The following is a 20,438-nucleotide window of genomic DNA, read 5'->3' on the forward strand; positions in this document are numbered from 1 at the left end:
AGTAATGAAAGAACTGAAGTGATTAAATAAGTTTCACATGCTGGGGTTATAGTTCCGTGGTAGAGCATGTGCTTAGTATGTGTGAGACTCTAGATTGATCCCTTGCCCTTGGAAATTGGTAGTGGTGACGATAATCATGACTAACCTCTCTCTCCACCTCTCTTTCTTTCTCTTTTTTCTTCTCATTAAACTTGTTTTAATGGGTCTCAAAATTCTGTGACAGATTTTTGGTCAAGTTTTTTTTCCATTAAAAAGTACTAATTTTGAAAACTAATAACTTAAAACTGCCACACACACACACACACACACACACAATAATCCACAAAACATTCTTTCCTTCTGAAGGTTTTACGATGCATTGTTATCAGTAACCAGTCTTTTACTATTAAACATAAATGGCCAATTGAGACAACAGTTCTGAGAACTTTCTTCCACCACTGATTAAGACTATGGTGGCAGGTGTTAGGAATAATATTCATCTAGCTTTCTGAGCTTTCTGGGCAGACTTGGTGACTTTGCTAGCTCCAGCAGCCTTTTTGTCCACAGCTTTGATGACACCCACAGCAACTGTCTGCCTCAAGTCACGAACAGCAAAACGGCCAAGTGGAGGATAGTCAGAGAAGCTCTCAACATGCATGTACTTGCCAGGGACCATATCAACAATGGCAGCATCACCAGACTTCAAGGATTGGGGGGCCACCTTCCAACTTTTTACCAGAACGATGATCAATCTTTTCTTTAAGCTCAGCAAACTTGCAAGCTATGTGGGTTGTGTGACAATCCAGGACAGGAGCATAGCCTGCACTAATTTGTCCTGGATGGTTCAGGACAATCACCTGAACAGTGAAGCCAGCTGCTTCCATTGGTGGGTCATTTTTTGCTGTCACCAGCAACATTGCCACGCCTAACATCTTTGACAGACACGTTCTTTACATTGAGGCCCACATTGTCCCCAGGAAGAGCTTCACTCAAAGCTTCATGGTGCAGTTCAAAAGACTTGACTTCAGTTATTACATTGACTGGAGCAAAGGTAACCACCTTGCCAGGTTTGAGAACACCAGTTTCCACTCCGCCATGGGGACAGTCCCAATACCCCCAATTTTGTAGACATTCCGGGGGGGGGGGGGCAGTCACAGAAGTTTGTCAGTTGGACGAGTTGGTGGAAGGATACAGTCCAAAGTTTCCAGCAGCGTGGTGCCGCTGGCACTGCCATCTTTGCAGGTGACTTTCCATCCCTTGAATCATGGCATATTAGCACTTGGCTCCAGCATGTTGTCACCATCCTAACCGGAAATTGGCACTAATGCTACTGTGTCAGGGTTGCAGCCAATTTTCTTAATGTAGGTGCTGACTTCCTTAACAATTTCCTCCTATCTCTTCTGATTGTATGGTGGCTTGGTGGAATCCATTTTGTTGACACCAACAATTAGCTGTTTCACACCCAGGGTGTAAGCCAGAAGATCATGCTCACGGGTCTGCCAGTTCTTGGAGATACCAGCTTCAAATTCACCAACACCAGCAGCAACAATCAGGACAGCACAGTCAGCCTAAGATGTACCGGTTATCATGTTTTTGATGAAGTCCCTGTGTCCTGGGGCATCAATGGTAGTCACGTAGTGTTTGCTGGTGTCAAATTTCCACAGGGAGATGACAATAGTGATACCACTCTCACGCTCAGCTTTCAGTTTGTCCAAGGTCCAGGCGTACTTGAAGGAGCCTTTTCCCATCTCAGCAGCTTCCTTTACAAACTTTTCAAGCTTTGTTTGTCGACTCCACCACATTTGTAGATCAGGTGGCCAGTTGTGGTGGACTTGCCAAAATCTATGTGTCCAATTGCGACGATGTTGATGTGAGTCTTTTCCTTTCCCATTTTTGCTTTGAATTAGCAGTGGCTTTCACAAAAACTGCGTTCTGATGGCAAACCCGTTGCAGAAAAAGCTCTCCATCTCTTCTTGACTATGATTACATAGTTTATTTCACACCTAGTTTACCCTTTAGGCAGTATACAACTCTTGCACCTTTATGTCTTCATTGTGGTCTAGTGGCAGCCATTCTTTAGATGGAACACTTGTGACCTGAATCTGTGGTCACTCCACCCCAGAGATGGGCCTGTTAGAGTTTACCTGGTTAAACTCTATTGGGAACTTACCAGGTAAACACAACTGATCACCAGCTTAATCTGACTTATTTCCTTCCATGCCTCAAGTTCCATAAGAGAAGGAAGGTTCAGAGTCAGTTCATTTCTACCTCATGACTTCTACAAAGAAGCTATGTCAGACCCAGGACTATAGACAAATTCCTTCAGAATCAGCAATCTTAGGCTCTCAGTGAATGACAGGTCCAGTCACCTCTGCTGCATGCATGGACATTGAAAGCCACAGCCATAATCCCGGGAAAGCATCAGTCTTTCCACATTGCTTCAGGCAGAGGTGGTTTTATTGAGGAAGGGCGAAGAAGGCCTGTTTGGACTGGGTCTCTGTGGGCTTACCCCCTTATGCATCCTTCAGGAAACCCCTCAGAAACCATTGTTCTACTTGGCAAATGATAATTCACAGGAGATAAAGTAAATACCAGAGCTGTGTAAATATTAAGAACCACAGTGATAACAAATGTGAAATTAGCAATATGACTAAAATGTAGCGCTCCCCTCCTCCACTTTCTAATGGGATCAACATTGTTTTTTCTCACTTTTACAGGCAAAGAAGCCAAGAAAAAAGAGGTTCCCTCTTAACCTTTATAAACTCTTACATGCCAGCTCTGCACAGACATGTGACACTCATGATCACATTGAATCTTCACTACCGCCAGTATGAATGTATTGTTATTTTCTCTGGCTAAGTTTGACTGCCATATCATCAACCATATAATTTGCCTACTTCAATTGTTGATTATTGTGCAATTCACCTCCCACTAAACTCACTGTTCATAAACCAGTCGGGATCTTGGTCTGATTTATTTAAATAGTGCATCCCTAACAGTGCACAGGATATAGTAAATGCTTCATAAACACTGGTTGTGTATCTAAACAAAGGGTAATGTAGTAAGCTCTCCAACATCAAATAGCTCAGCACTTAGCTTCATGTTCTACATCCAGTGGCCATAAGGCAGTTCTGGGCTTGGGGCTAGTGGGCTGTGGGCAGTGCGGAGGCTTCTGACATATCTCTTGACAGATAATTTCCAAGGGAAATAGTTGGTAGTTTGACCAGATGCACAATAAAATTATCATCTACTTATAACTTTATTTTTAAAAATGAAAGTTTAATGTTCCTAGATTGGGAAGACCTGAACAAAATACAAATGATCACCATAAGATGGTGCCAGCAAGGGACCTAAGCAAGTCCCAATTCCTTCTTCATACCTCCTTCCCTGTGCTTGGTCCTCACTTGGTTCAGATGGCTTAGTGACTAGTGATGGCCAAACTCTGTCACACACAGGGGGTGCTAGGTAGAGACACCCTCTTTCTCAGGCAGCTCATAAGTAGTAGGAAACTAAAGGAATAGTAAATTAACACAAAGCTCCAGATCACACAACAAGAGCAGCAGCAGCAACTACAACAAGAAGAACAACTAAATGTTTCGAGTTGTTGAGCGGGCCGTAGGCAGATGTGGAGCCCCTTTCACCCCATTTCCTGCTCCTGTTTTCTCCTTCTCCCACTGGCAGGATGGCTTACAATCAGATCTACTACTTGGACAAGTACTTGGACAAGTACTACAAGCACCAGCATGTCATGTTACTCAGAGGTTTCTCTGAACAAGTTCCTCAGACTCATCTGATGTCCGAAGAGGAGTGGAGGAGACTTGGTGAACAACAGAGTCTAGGATGAGTTTATGACATGATTCCTGAGCCAGAACACACACACACACACACACACACACCCTTTGTAACTAAGCCCTGCTTTAATTACCACATGGATTTTCCAAGAATCTTTGGATTTTAGACTCTCCTGGGAACCTAGGAATGGTACCCACATCACAGAGTCTTTTTTAGATGTGACATCAGGGCACCAGGTTATCTGTTTGTACCCAGGAACTGTTGTTTCAGCATGTTGGGTAACAGTTCAATGCTTGACACTTTCTCTCCACAAAACTGAGGGATGCAATCTGAGAAACACAAGCCTTACAGAAAAGGCAAAAGAAGCATTTCTTCTGGATGTCTGGACCAGTCTTCTAAGAATTCATTATCTCAAGCTTGCTCTGTAGCTGTTTTTGCTGAAAAAGTGAAAAGGCAATATTACCCCAGGCAGACTTCTTCTAAGAGTATTGAAACACAGTACCCATAATTTTCTTTACATCCAAAATTTACTGCTACATTTTAGGCAACTTGATCTAATAAGAAATTAATCTAAATTAATCTAAATGCCAAATCTAAATAATTCTGCGACCATGACAAAGCAGAGCTAAGCCAACCTGAGTTAGGGCCAATACACTTGAGCTGAAAGGAATTTAGAAAGTATCTGATTCTCCCATTTCCTAGGTGGGAAAACTAAGAACACAAGAGGTTAAGCAACCCAGAGAAAAAAATTTAGTTAGGCAATAGTTTTAAGAGACAAAGCTATGAATGCTTGTATTTGTAGCCTTTTTCTTAAGTAGGAGAAAATGTCTCTTTTGATTTATTTTCCCCTTTGTCTGAAAAAAACCCACAGTAAAAAAACATCAATCAGAATGTATTTTATTGTGTACATGTCTATGTATGTGTGTGTGTGAGTGCATGTATGCATGTGTCTCTCTGTGTGTATATCTGTATATGTAGTATATGTGTGTAGATTGTGTGCATGTGCGGAGACCAAAAGAGGATGTTGGTATACAGTTCTATCACTCTCCATATTATTCTTTTCAGATGGGTCTCTCCCTGAACTTAGCACCAGGCTGGTACCCTGCAAGCCCCTGGGCTCTTCTCATCTCTGACCCCTAGCTATGGGGATGGGTGGATGGTAAAGGTGCTTTTTGCCACTCCAGACTTTTTTACATGGATATTAAAGATTTAAATTCTGTTCTTAATACTGTGCAGCTGTCTCTCCAGTCCTGCATCTCAACTTTTTAAAATAAATGATCAAATCACAAACTGTAAAGTTGAAGTTAATAACATTTCCAGAAATTTGACCAATTTCTTACATTTACTCAGTTTTTAAAATAAATTATTATGAAAGAGAGTTATATTGGTGCTTGTCAAATAATAGCAGCTGTGTCTTCCCAGGAAATCTTTCCTCACATCTCTAGAAAATCTTACAGCTCTTACAAATATGGAAATGGGGAAGCACTGGTCATATCAACTCAGATATAAAGAGATTTTTATGGGTGAAAAAAATTCTCATCCCTCAAATTTGTACCTGGCTTCCGAATTCTATTATGGCATATTCTGAGTGCAGGGAAAGAGGCAGCATTGCAAGGCAGCTGTCCCCTGCAGCCACTGCACGCAGCCAGCCATCACTGAGGACCTCCTCTGAGCAGTAGACGGCACATAGGGAATTGGGAAGGCCACCTTCCCAAGCTATCATGTCTGAAAAGTAAAAGGCAGGACATGAAACAATTAGGTAATGGGTCCAGAACTTTGGTTGCTCTTAAGCCAAATAGTTTATATAACAAGAAAGAGTATAGATGATCCTCAACTTACCACAAGGACATAAACCTCTCTTAGGTGAAAATATCACCTCAAAAACACATGTAATATTCACAACTTACCTGACGTCATGGCTCAGAGCCACCTACCTTCCCTATACTCACAAACTTACATTAGCTTATAGTTGAGCAAAGCCATGCACCTCTTATCCAAAGCCTACTTATGCTCAAGGGCAGAATGTCATGGGTAACTTATAGGTTGCTGCACAGAAAATGAAACTCAGAGTGGCTGGGTATGCATGCTTTTGGCACCATGTTAAAGAAGAAAATGTGTGAGCTAAATTATCACAAGTTGGATACCACTTTATGTGCCTAATTGCCACAATCTCACAAAGATGAGGTTAGCTAGGAAGTTCTAGAGCCTCAAGGCAACCTCTGGGAGAGCACACCAGGAGCATTTGTCTATTGACACAACAGAAGCAGTGAAAAACCCACTGAGATTTCCTACAAGTTAGTTGATGGCCATGCCTCAAATCATCAGGCTTTGTGGTAAGGAAGCAGCTGGACAACCTAACCACTAGGCACATTTGATCTCCCAAACTGCCAGAAAAGCATCCAACCTTTTCACCACATATTTAGCTCTACCAAAAACCTTGTAGTAAGGGGCATCTCAGGTATAGTAAAAGTGCTTCTGCTCCCCTGAGCCTGGTGTCAAGGGGCTGGAAGGTTTCCTCGGTGAGGACTAAGGCATACCGCACACTGAATAATCCATGATGACAGTATTTTATGGAGATGATAAATCCCTTTCTTCACAAAATAAGCATAACTCCCATGTCTGCAAATCACCAGGCACCTACTGTATGCTCCTAAAAAATGTATCTCAGCTGCTGCTCAGGCAAGCGTTTTCATATCCAGTCATGTGCAAACACTTCTCTCTTGCTCTTTTTTTTTTTTTTTTTTTTTTGGTTACACGAACAATTTGAGTCAGAAGATTCAGAATACAATATAAAGAAGAAAATGTAAAGAACACACTATTTAATCAACTTAAAGTAACTTCCAGGTGCTAGCAAATGTATCACCGCAATGGGTCTGCATCTCTCTTACCCAGTCTTCCTTCCCTCTTCTCTTCCATGTATACAACATGTAGAGATACATTACTAATATCAATCCATTCCTTTACTATGTGGAGAAGATGCTACAATGAAAGTAAACATATTCACATATAGCCACTCTTTAATTTCTGCACTGGATTTCACTATGTGCCCATGTAAATATATGGTATATAAACACAATACTATTAGATCACAAAGGCCCCATTACTGGACAAATAAGTCTTCTTACCCCAATATATTTTTATAAACAATGCCTTAAAAGATATGAATGTCTGTGTACCTGAATTTTTATGTAAGTATTTAATTGTTTCCTTTAGATACACTCCATAAAGTAATGGTCACATCAAAAAATGTGACTGCATAGGTGCTTCAGGCCTACAATCTCTGTATTAGGATAAGTCCCCTTCAGAGCTCTCTGATAAGACACGGTGACAATGTAGACATCAAATATTTGTACAAATACAGTAGCCGGGAACAACCTGTGACTAGTTTTGCATTTGAAATATGAGTAGGACCAGTTAAGCAGGCTGGTTTCTAGTTTTAATTTTAATCTAAATAACTAGACTTGAACACAGGCTATCATATTCTAGATCAACTTCTTTCTTAAGCTTTTAAGAGTACATATCCATTACATCTCTTAATGAGTCCCGTATACAACCTTTCAACCTTGAAATTCAAGGACACTGTCTTTCCTATCAAAGAACGTTATGTCCTGTCCTTGACCAGGTCTTTACAGCTTCTGAAGGGAAAAAGAGGCAAACACCATTGTGCTTTGTTTTCCCCCATTCCATATATGGTAGAAACTAATGTGGGGAAGGAGAAGAGTCTGCCCACAATTAGTCTGAATATGCAAATTAAACATAATCCATGTTTCCTGCTCTTTATCCACTGTTCTTTGTTAATAAAGTTAGTTCATCTTACTGGAGCCTTGGGCAAATGGAGTTCTGTTGAAAATGCATGTCGGATATCCCACACCTCAGCCTTGCCTCTCCTGGGCACACTGGCTGAGTCTTCTATCAGTTTACACATTCTTGTATTCTTCATCTTCTCACGACATCTATGTTGTCTAATTTGCTGGAAACCTTCCCTGCCTGGGGACTAGCTTAAGCGTCTCCCTCACAGGCTCCTTGAGCTCTCACCCTACTCCATGCCTTGTAGCTGCCTTTTTCTTGATCTGACACTCTGCAAGAGCAAGTGCTTTGACCTGCCACTGAAGTTCACTTCCTCAGCAATTAACAAAGCAATTGCTCACACATTCTGGCCCTGGGGAGCACTTGCTGTATCAGTATGGGGAAACAAGATATGTTCTCCTCAGAGCATGTTCATCACTAAAGGCATAAGCATTCTGAGTTTTAAAAAATAGTCCCATATAATTTACCAGTGTAAATATACATATTAGAATAAAATTAAAATACATATAGTCAACTACTCAGATAAATGAATCTTTCTGGAATATTTAATGATATATCCATGTATTATGTGCTATGCATTCTAAACCCTGGGACTTCCGACGGGAATGAAAAAGACAGACTCATTAATATATGATATAACAATCAATAAATAAGGCAGTTGCCAATTTCAAATGGTGGAAAGTGTGAAGAATGAAGCCAATGGGTCTGTCAAGAAGATCTAGAGATGCGTAGAGAGTGCCTCATTAAAGGGCATAAATAGATAATACCTTGCACATGGAATATCAACATTTTATAATACTAGGGAGATAAAAACACAAAATCCAAGTTGTGTTAGGAAAGGGGTAAAATCCAAGCAGACATTAAGCTATAGTTAATGTTCTGGTTCCTGGAGTAAGGGGAAAGTGGCAAGGAAGTGGGTCGTGCATGCTCAATGATGTTTCTGTTTATGGGACTCACGGGCCTGCGCTAATGATGTGTCCTGTATCCAGCAGTCTATCTAAAAACAATTCTATAGTCTAAGGTTCATTAAAATAATGAAAGAATAGCATGTGTGATATTTATATCAATCCTCACAATGGTCCAGTGAAGTGGATGTAATCTTTTTCTTTATTAGGTATATTAAGAAAACTAAGGTATAGAGAAAACACATACCTTATCCTACAGCAAGTGAGGGTCAGGAACTGCACCAAAGCAAGTTGACTCTAGGAACACGAACCTGCTGCCTTCTATTCCACAATCTTCTCAGACTACAGAAGCTACCTATACTTTCCATAACCACCCTGGATGGTCTAAAGTAACTCAGTTATGTACAATTTGAAATTTAGTGCCAGACTCCCAATGACCACATCCTAAGCTCTCAAGATCCATACAGATCAAGTTTCCACTATCCAGGTGAGCTCAGTACGAAAATTTTTCACCACGGAAAGTTCTATCAGGCAGATAAGAACAAGATAACTAAGTCCATTCACGGCTCCAGGATCTTTTAAGTATTCTGCACTGCCTTACAAACTTAGATTCCCCTTATAAACAGCCTTCCAGAAGCTTTGCCTAGGTAGGCCCTTTGAATATTGACCGTACTCTGACAGAATACAGGTGACCCGGTGGTCAGCCATCAGTGCCAACCTTGTGCTTTGTACTGCCACTGCTCCTTACAAGACCCCAGACTGTGGAACACAGAAATGCTCTGCATGTGTAAATAGTTACATGAAAGAAAATAAAAGGCTTGCCACAACATCTTCAAAGAGCCGACCTTAATAGAAACACCAAATTTTTATCATTCCTTCAAAATTATTTCTCCTATTAATGTGAGCCCCTCGATCAAAGCCACACATGCTGGGTTAGTCAAGTGCTCTCCTCGCCTTGGGCAGCACACGCTTCCCCGAGTCTTCTCATGTAACCCTGTTGGCTACTATGAATGCTACAAAACCCACTTCAAAGCTCTGGGAGACAGGAACAGGATCTACAAGGCCAAGGGGGGGAAAAAGACTCCAGGGATGGGCTAAGATACAAAATTTGGAAAAGAAGATGAAAGCATTTATGGACATCTTCACAAGGCTATCTGCATCAGTAAACTGCAGATGAAACAAAATTATCCACAAGGAAAGTGCACATTGGGCATCCTCATCTAACCCCTTGTGTAGGAACTCAAATGTCTTAAGACGCAAGGAGATGCTTTGGGATTGTTAAATGTACGTCAATGGAAGCTTCAGGTCGGGGGTGTGTACATTTTCTCCTTTGGAGTCTCATGATAATCCAGTTAGTATAAACCAAGCTAGTATCATAAGAATATGCTCATTTTGTAAGTGTGAAAACCAAGACAATTTAAGCTCAACGTTGCCAGAGAACCTACACATGATCTGGGATCAAAGCAAGATGTCCTATTGTCTACACTGAAGGGCTCATGACACGCCATGTACCAACTCATGTTACTCTTGAATCTTTAAGCCATTGTCATATTTCATATTCTTTCCTCTCAATTCAGACCTACACCAGTAGGGCTTGGATAAAAATAATACCTTTGAAATTCATAGCTTAAGAATAAAAAAAAAAAACTAAGACAAAAAGAGAAAATCTGGCTGATAGTTATTCTTTTTGTTCAATGAGTTACAAGGCAGATGCCATGCTCTGTGTAACCGTGGGATGGAGAGTGTAGGGTCCTCATTTAGGAACCTGTATATAAGCTGGATAATGGCTCTGACTAATCTTCTTCATGTCCTACATAGTATTTTCAGGACGCCAACCTTCCCACTCAGACTCCCAAGTATAAGAACACATGCTAGAACTCAACTTGGCCCCAAGAGTGACAGTAAAGCCACTTAACATGGTTGATATTTGTTGAAATAACACCAAAGTTTTTATCATTTTTTTCAAAATTATTTCTCCTATTAATGTGAGACCTTCCATCAAAGTCACAAAAGCTGGATTAGTCAAGTGCTAACCCTGCCCCTAGTTTCTTAGACCAGCTAAATGTTTCTCACCGATTAGCTCTGTCTGTCTGAGACATGCTGGGCAGAATTCTCCTTTGACTCCATAGTACTCCAGCAACTTCTAAGTCCACCTCCCCAGGCAGTCCTTGTTAAGGCTGCTTCTATCACTGTTGTATGAACAGTTCAAAGGCAGATGGCTTTGACTCCTGGTAACAGGCATAACAAAGATTAATTACCTATGATATCTGTTGAACCAATGGGCACATGAACAAACAAGAATCTAACCAGTAGTTTCATCTCCATGTAGGGTTAAACTATGGCAAAATACCCCCTTAAGAGAAATCTGTATGGGCATGTGTTCTCTTGGAGGGAAGTAGCCTCCTTCATGTATGGCTTTGTTGCCTGGTATTACATCAGAGAATGTCTAGCAAAAGAGACCTTGCCTATGTAATTAATATCGTGGATGGAATGACTTTAGAATGAACAGAACACTTGGGTTTATTCTGGCGAACCGATGTGATCATCTAACCACTTCAAAGCAGAAGAGGAAGCCACAGATACCCTGCAGGGAAGAGGGCTAAAGAGAGTTGAAAGATAACAACTCTACCTGTCTTCTTGTCTTAAAGATGGAGAGCCCATGTGAAAAATCAGAGGGAAAAAAATCAATTCTTCCAAAACCAGGAGCTTGGAAGAAGTGGCCACACCCAAGGTAAGAAGCATAGACCCCACTTACAGTGAACCCCTGCGTGGACCACGTTGCTCAGCTTGAATTCATTCTGACATGCAGATAGCAAATCAAGGTGCTAAGCTTCTATATTTGTGATAATGTGTCATGTCAGCACTAGAGCACCAGTACAAAGCTCTCCAAGGTGGAGCCGGCCCCAACAGAGGAAACAGTCCAGCCCAAACTGTTAAGACTGAAGTGTGATCTGAAGAACTGGAGATGACACACATAAAGCATGTTAAGGGACAGGCTCCATAGTTCTTCACAGCCCACCGCAGGTGTCTCTGGGAAACACACAGACTCTGCCTTAGCAGTCTCTCCTGAAAGTAGATTCTGCTCCATCAGTTCTTCCGTGGCCAGGCACAGAAAGCCTCAGTACTCCCAGGCTTTCTATATCCCCCTCTGCCTTGCAGCCACTTCTGGGAGAGGAATACACCTGATAAAACAAATGCTCAAAAGACTAGAAACTAAAATTTGACCCCTTGGACTGCTATGCATGTAGACAGTGGCTTATAGAAAGTGGGTAATGTTTAGCTTTCCCAACAGTATATCCCCAGTGAGGGAATTCTTCACATGTATCTGATGGAAGGAGCTTTCCTTGTAAATAGTGGACGTAATAGATGTCATTTCCCACTGCATCTCCCCTCGCCACAGTCTGCTTCTACACATGGCTATGTCTACTGGAGAAGTTCATCTTTTCCTGCAGCTGCTGGCCATTGGAATTTAGTAGTGACATGCCTCTATAAATACAAGCAAGCTCTCTAAACGATGTGCCTGTGTGTAGCCCTTCCCCACAGCGCTGTGCATGACTTTATCCATTCTATGCTTCTCAAGTTAAAGTCATATTACAGACACAAAGCATCTTACTTACAGATGATGTTGGTGGGAACTTCAAGAATAAGAGTGAGACTTGGTACACAGTACCTGGGGAACGTTTCAAGGATACAGGTGACCCTTAGATGGAACCAGTTGGGTTGCAGAGGCATAGCTTTTTGTTCCTACATCATTCGTATTGTTTTGGGAGAATCCAAGCCCTACATGTACTCAGATAAATAATTGTGACTGTAAAACAAGTCGGTTTCCATGGAGAGAATGGATCATTCTATGCAATGACAGAATCTGAAAACAGTACTCCAGGTAAACCCACACAGGAGACATATGATGTCACCATGGGCAGGCAAAGATGGCCACAAGGAATGCTCTACATAAGCTAGAAATGGATTGGAGACATTTTCTGGGATCTAGCGCATGGAACAGTTCATATGCATCATACACCAGACACTTCCATTATGTGTATGACAAGGTTCCTCAGAACATTTCTACACTTCTCAGAGGGGAGGTACGTAAGACAAAAGGGTTTCCACTGCCACCTGATGGCCTCTCTGTACTATTTCTTAGCTCCGGGCAAAGCATTCTTCACAAAGTCCCTCCACTCTCACTAACATTACTTCCCAGTTCGCCTATAGTGAAGCTCCTGAGAGCTCAGGTGAACTGCCCAAGGTCAGGAAGAGCTGAGGTAGGACCTACCAGTCTAGTCTCAGCTGGGAGCATTTCCTGTCTTTTACAGGGTTTGCATTCAGTGTGTGCAATGCTCAGGATCCCATGCCTTGATCTTTGCAGGATCCCATGCCTTGATCTTTGCAGGATCCCATGCCTTGATCTTTGCAAACAGCCTTCTGCATTCTCTCAGCTCTAACCTGTGCCAGGGTACTTGGATACCCTTCTGTGCTCACAGGAGGGATGGGCAGTCCTCAGCTTACCAAATCCTTCCTCAACTGCTTCATTCTAGAAAGCATTTCAGTTGACAAACGTGAGATTTATATTATAATAGTTTTGAATCAAATTTTATATACCTAGAGGGAAAAATAAAACAAAACAAAACCAAACCAAACCTCTGCTGAGGCATTTCTGGGCCCTGGTCATATCCCTGAATGCTGAAACAAAACAAACATATGTGTCCTCCTATTTTATTAGTTTACCTACTTTATTTACTAGTGGTTCTGTGGTTCAGAGGTGTCCTGCCAAAAGTGTGCTGCAAAGTTAATCCCCAAATGCACAAATACTGGTGGATCTGTACCAAGAGTTCTGGATTCTTACTAGACTATGGTAGCTCTCAAAAAGTCTCCTCAGCAGCACTACCTTTGTACCTTTTCCCAGTCCTATATTATTAGTGGCAGACATCCAGCCAATGGAGACACACCAGGCCCAGCTAAGTCAGGATAGCTGCCTTCCAGTTCTCTAACTGGATAACATCTTAGACTTGGCCTCATATATTGACCCTTTGAGCCAGCCATCTGATTGCTTGTCACCGCCTCTTTCAGAGGGCACCAAACTTCTGGGGGATCGCTCCTAAGATTTAAGGTCTGCATGATTAGACTGTCGAGTAGAATTCCTCTTTTCTTTGGCAGAACTGCCAAGACCGTCTACAGCTGCCCTGGAAGAAGACTAAAACCTGAATGTTTCAATTCATTACAATGACTTTGGTGAAATGTACAGTCTGTGTAACAAGCTTCACACTCAGAGCTTGGAACTCAAGAGTCAAGTCGGCCTGATCCCAACTACATAGGAACAAGAAATATGATGTGGAACCTTTCCCCTCACCAGAATAAAGCAGGACATGGGGCGACTAAATAAACCCAACAACCAGAATCCAGAGCAGTTCCTTTCATTTTGAAGATGAACAGTACCAACGTTAAATGATCTCGGGATCAAATATTGCCCAGTTGTTTTTACTGACCAAATGTTATTATATGAACAAGATGTCTATAAAAGCACATAACAAAAGGCTTCAATCGCCTTTCTTCTTCCTGAGGAAAAGGAGGATCATAGAAGCTGACCTCTGGCTTGGATGGATGGACCATGGCTGGCAGATAGCCTAGGTACTTAGTTCTATCCATCTGTAGCTATGGAGACCACCAAAGGCAGAGGGCTGTGTGATCATCACAACAAACCAGCCAATGCACTTAGGACAGCCCCTGGTGTGTAAAACTTGCCAGATATCCCATTGTCTTATTTAAATGCCTCAAAACACACTATATAAATTTGTTCATAATTCAACATAATTCTCCGAGGAATATAGGATTAATGTTCTCTAATGGAAAGTGCTTCAGAGTTGATGCATCCTCAGTTCTGTGAATGTCTGTGTACCTGCTTGGGCCTCTGGGAAGGGCCAGCTTTTGGAAGGATGACAGTACGTGTGCTTAAAGTTGTCACTGTTGTCATCTGAAACTTCCCTATCTCTTTGTCTTTCTCTTCCCTCCCCCTCCTCTCCTCACATTGTTTTTAATGGTCCTTCTCTACTGGGCAATAAGGGCTATGGTTTGAAGTAAATGCCTTCAAATAAACATCTCTTGGTGCCAGAACTGCCTTGGGCACATATTTTTTCTTTCAATGGTCCTGGGAAGTGGTTTGTTAAACTATTATTCTCGATTAAAAACTCATGTGTTTGTTCTGTCCAAAGTGGGTCAGCACTTCGAGTGAAAGGTCCCCTTAACATGGCAAAACCTCTACTTGTGACAAGCCCATGCCAAGTATGCCTTAACCAGATGCAGGCCCCGGGTTTCATTAGCAGCCACTGGATTCCATGTAAAATCAGATAATGATGGTTTTTCTCCTCTCTGCTGAGCAAATATCCTCAGCGTTTAATCAAGTCTCTATATGAGAAACCTCTATGTAAATATCTCCACGCAGCACAATGGTTTTAAAACTATGGTTCATCTCAACTTTCCTGACCTCTGACTGTTTAATCTGAGAGGGACCCGTGCAATGTCAACTAAAAATAAAGGGACTACAATATTTATTTTGGCAGATTCCATACAAATATCATCGGGGGGACATGTGGTGTGTAGAAATTCTCTACCACACACAGAGAGAAGAGAAAGGATAGGCTCTGGAGCCCATTTCTCATTTCCCACTAGTGGGCTAGTATCTATTGGATAATGATGGTCTTAGGCTGCAAGGACACATGCTGCTTTGGAACACTCTGCCATACTCTGTGGCTGGTTACAGGAAACCTCCCGTTCCACCCCTTTGGATGTTCAAAGGGTGCAAAAGAAAAACCTGGGGAATGCAAACCTCTTTGGAGGGGCTGAATCTCAGCCTGGGCTTCCTTTCCTTTCTTGTGGGCACAATTTTGGGCGTCTGAAGTTAATTATTTGCAGGTGCATTTCAGTTGCGTGTAACGGAGTGGGTTCCCAATTAGGTTCTCACAGGTGTAATTAGCAATTTCCACCTCACTTTGAGGGGGCAAGTGGATAATTATGCCCACAAGGTGGTAACCATTCCTTGTGGGGTCTATCAGAATGCCCATTCGAAACTGTTATCTGGCTATCCGGCCTCACAAAATTGGACCCTGGGCATCAGAGGAAAATGTCAGGTGTGCATTAAGGATACAAATGTGGAAATCTACAGGGAGGGGAAGTTGGGCATTTTCTTTCACTTGTTACATCCTTAAAAGAGTGAAGCCAGGAAATTTCATAAAGAAACAAGGACTATGGGATGCACAGAAAAAAGGAAATAAAAGCCTATGCAGATGTCAAGAAGAACTATCTGTGAGGTGGGAGTTAATCAAAACCATGGAGTTAACTTTTGGAGGCACAAGAAAAGTGACCCAGTAAGAAAAAAAAAAAAGAAGCATCTATTGACTCTGCAATGCTTTACAATTAAATCATTTTCACATAAATCATCCCATGTAAGCTCAGATGTTAAAGGCTATAATACTCAAAATTTTAATAACACCAAAGTGTTTACTCTTTTTGTTGGATATCATTCTAAAGTTGTATGTGTACTCAAGTAATGTTCTTAAAACTATAAACAATTACTATAGTATTTTTAAAGATGGGACAGTTGAAGCATATGGTGGTAAAGTGATATGACCACGGTCACATGATTCAAGAAGCCAGATCTCAAAAGGGCTGGCATTCGGGAGCTAGCTAGTTTGCCATACAAGATAAGGCCGTTTTCAAATGAGAAGAGAGAATCAGAAAAAGAAGGGTCTACTCTCCAGGATATGTCTACACGAGGTGATTCACTTGTTTAAACATTCATCCATCCATTTAGTAAACTAAGGGGCAGCCAGCAAGGTTGCTTTAGCCAAGGTACTGGGTACCAATGTAAAGAGAGGTGAAGACATTCTTGCCACAACTGTTAGGTAAATGCTTTATGATCTAGAAGCTTCCAGGGATATGGGGAGGAAGAGAAAAGGGAGTAAGAGAAGAAGGAAGGAAGTGATGTGCAAAAAGGGGAATATAAACAAGAGAAGTCCAGTGAGGTTGTGGGTGAGTAGAGGTGCCTGTTGTCCAGCCCCTTGAGTTGAGTTCAATCCCTGTAAAGCACACGATGGAAAGAGGGGGGCAACTCCTAAAAATTAACTTCTGATCTCTGCAAGCACATCATCATTCACGGGCATAAACATACAGACACACACAGTAAATTAATAAAAATTTAAAAATATTGATGAAGTAAGTGACAGGGAATGACGGGGACCTCAAGAGCAGAAAAGTAATCATTGTGAACTAGTTTGTCTTCTGAAGATGAATCCCTTATTAGTAAGACAGAAAAGGTCACTTTTTGAAGTCTTTAGCCATTGGAAATGGACTGATCGAACTGAGCTGCAGAGTCATTTGGCAATTGTCAACACATATATTCTTGCTTTAATGACAGGAACAGACAACCCTGGCCATTGCAGCCTATGCAGGAGACAGTTGGGAGTGAGTTCTGGACAGTCCATCTGATGCATAGAAATGGGCTTGCTGAGAAAGCCTTGCATAGCACAAGACCAAAGGTTACTGGGACAAGCAAGTTTTATCAGCATAGTTCTACATTTACCTGTTGGTAAGATGAGGGTCTCAGACTGAAGGGTGGCTGTAGAACCATTGTTCTCTTGGGGATGGAGAAAGATTAAGAGAGCCCCAAGACCAAAAGAAATGTAACCATTGTCACCTGATGAGCTGAGAGAGTCAGTAAAGGAAGATATGACCTGGTGTGCAAGTCAAATATTTCAGCTGTTCTGTCACTCAGTTTTTATAGTGGACTTAGGGGTATCCTAAATCTACAACCTTATTAGGAGTACCCTGAATCTACAACCTTATTAAAAGCATGTACACACATGGATACACACACACACAAACAGACACACCACACACACACATACACACACACATACACACACACACACACACACACACACACACACACACACACAGAGCACACTAAGAAGAGTTCTTTATAGGACTTTCTGGGAACAGATGGTCTTATATCTTAGAACTCACAGGAGTTCAATAGATGCTATTGGCTAGGGCTCAGAGAATTCACACATCATGCCCAAGGTGCCCCAGCTGGCAAGTATCTCCACAAAGAGGCATCTGAGCACTCAGCTCTGTTCACTCTTAGCTGCTGGAGTACACATGGAATTGTTTTGAGAGCGATCTTTCCTTTGATGTTTCCTAGGACCGCACTTAAAACTTCAAACATATTTTCTTTCTTTCTTTTTTTTTTTTTTTTTTTCCCGGTGAGGGCGTGAAGGATACGTCCACTGTAGGAGTCCCTTTCCAGGTTTCACGGACTCGCCGGACACATGTTCAGCTGGCTTATGAAAGCCTTGCAGCAAAGTACACCGGAGACTTCCGGAATTTTCAGCCTGGCATGGGCTGCGCACAGAGGACAATTTGAATTCTGCAGACCCAATCTTGGCAGGTTGATAGTTATCTAGAATACGGAGCTTTTAGGATCCTCAGTTATTCCTCAAAGAATTTAAGATCAATCAGCACTTGAGGCTCATTCCTGAAGTGTGTGCTTTTCCAGTGAAATCCTTAAGCCATCCTGAGAGCCAAGACTGTTACATACCTTAGGGCCATGGGAAGTCCAGGACCCTCTCGGGGAGCATGCTCAGTTAGGGCCATGGGAAGTCCAGGACCCTCTCGGGGAGCATGCTCAGTTAGGGCCATGGGAAGTCCAGGACCCTCTCGGGGAGCATGCTCAATTGTGCTTTCTCTGTTTCCTTGTATATTCAGATGTACTATTTGTGACTTAAGGAATTTTGAATGTTTATCATTATGACTTTACATAGCCTCTCCCCCTATTTCACTCTGTCCCTTTGCCTCTTCCTCCCTCCCTCTTCCCTCCCTCCCTCTTTCCTTCATTCTCCAATCAAAATGTTTTTGCCAGGATCATTTTTTTTTTGGCTCAACTTGGAGGTCAGGTACTGTGCAATGTCATTCATTTCCACTTTAAAAGACATGGAGGAATAATCTGGCTTCTTTGTGCTGAGTTAGTGGACCAAGACTGGGTCCATTTTAATGAGACACTTTATGTCCATTGTAGTCATGCTGGCTTTATGAGAAAGCCGGTCATGGGCAGTCACCCATCTGAGTGATTTGAAGTGACCTCAGCAACTTCACCTGCCCCAGAGCCTTAAGTTCCCATCATTCAAGATGAGCCACACGCAATGCTCTTGAAAATTTCCCACATTCTCCCAAAGGGAATTATATTCTTCAGCTTTGTAGAGGGCACTCCTTGTATTTGTTGGCTGAGACCCTTCACACTTTGGCACAAGCCTTCCTCTCATGCCTTGCTGTCTCTGTGAAGATCTTAAGTGCAGGCCCTCAATTCCTCCCTCCTTCGGGTGGGCATTTATCCAGCCCGGGTCATTCACAAATGACTAGTTCAGAGATGCATCTCTAAAGCATGTGAGACTCACACCGAGATGAGAGAAGTTTAGAGTTATAACACAGCTGGACAGAGAAATGCATTCCCAGTGGAAGGGAAGGAAGATGCTATGTAGAAGGAGATGCCCTGAAGGTGGCCTAGAGAGACAAAACAGTGACCACTGAATCCTGAATCTCCTCGGGTCCTCTAAGTGATGGGCATGAATTCCCTTGAGCTATCGTGTATGCAGAGTTTCTCTCCAGCAATATACTGACTAGAATGTTTCATAACTACTTTGGAATCTATTTAACTTAAAACTTAAAATGGGACTAGAGAGATTCCTCAATGGTTGAGACTACTGGCTTCTCTGCCAGGAGACCTGGCCTTGATTTCCAGCACCCTTGTGGCAGCTGCCAACCATCTACAGCTCTGGTTCTAGAGGATCCAATATCATCTTCTGGCCTCGAGAAGTGCTGCATTCGTATGGCACACAGCCTCCTCTGTAGGTAAGACACCCATAGATGGAACATAAAAGAAGTAGTGAAATTTTAAAAAAGACCCAAGTGAACAAGACAGGCAACAAGCAAGTGTTAATGGGAGGTATCCAGTGGGTGTTAAGGGGGCAGCTGGCGCAGGAGTGGTGACAGCTTCCGATCCTGGGGATCAGGGGCCAGGGACAAGTGGTAGGAAGAAGAAAATGGTGCAGCAAAAGAAAAAAAATGGAATTTAAAATAAATATTTAGCATAACCACTTAGGAAAACAGTTTCATGGTATCTACCAAGGCTGTATATACTCTTCTGGCTTATCGAATAAAGAGCAGTGGGATTGTAATGGCTCAAAGTATAATAACAGTCAACTATCTCTCAAGAGGACAATGGATATTTGAACTATGATATAACTGAGCTGATATAAGTGGTCATATAAAATAATAGGAAAAGTTTAAGTACGTGGTGAATTTTATAAATATGCTGAGATAGGGAAAACAAACATACAAGAGTACATAACATATAATCCCAATCTTTTTGAGTTCAACAGGCAAGCTTAATCTATGGAGTCCTAAGTCTGGCAGAGATTAGTGCTGGTGAGTAGCGGCAGTGCGTGAGACAGTCCTACAGTGGGGCTAGTCTTCGGGTTTATAATCTAGATGCTTGATCTGTGGGCCACAGGAATTTTTCCAAAGATCCTCAAGCTCTACACTTGGTTTTGTGTTATATATTTTGTTATATATATTTTCTTTGTTAAATGAAATTAATAAAAAGAGGCTCTGGAAATTACTCAGTGGGTAAGAGACATTTCCCAGAAAGCCTAGAACCTAATTTCAAATCCTCAGCACTGATGTTATAAAACAAAACCGGAATGACTGGGTGCCCCTGCAATCCCAGCATTAGGTGGGAACAGGATGCTCCTAAGAACTCTCTGACTGGCCAGCCACTCCAGCTGAAAGAGCATCTTCTAGTTGAAAGAGAGACCTTGTCTTATGGAAATGAAGCTCCTGCATTCATGCATAAAGGCACATACATTTGCATATTGAAGTACATATAAAACACACACACATACAAAGAAA

General features: G+C 42.0%; 1 protein-coding gene and 1 pseudogene across 2 annotated transcripts in view; both read right to left on the reverse strand.

The window, feature by feature from the left end:
- ERC2 (ELKS/RAB6-interacting/CAST family member 2) overlaps window positions 1–20,438 on the reverse strand; it is a gene marked incomplete at its 5' end in the record, with an annotated part of 796,341 nt that overhangs the window by 254,272 nt on the left and 521,631 nt on the right. The gene's annotated exons all lie outside the window — the stretch shown is intronic.
- Window positions 476–1,870, reverse strand: LOC308427987 (elongation factor 1-alpha 1-like; annotated as a pseudogene). The gene has a single exon. The product of its transcript is annotated as an elongation factor 1-alpha 1-like (transcript).

Source organism: Micromys minutus (assembly GCF_963924665.1).
Source record: "Micromys minutus genome assembly, chromosome: 12".
Lineage (NCBI taxonomy): Eukaryota > Metazoa > Chordata > Mammalia > Rodentia > Muridae > Micromys > Micromys minutus.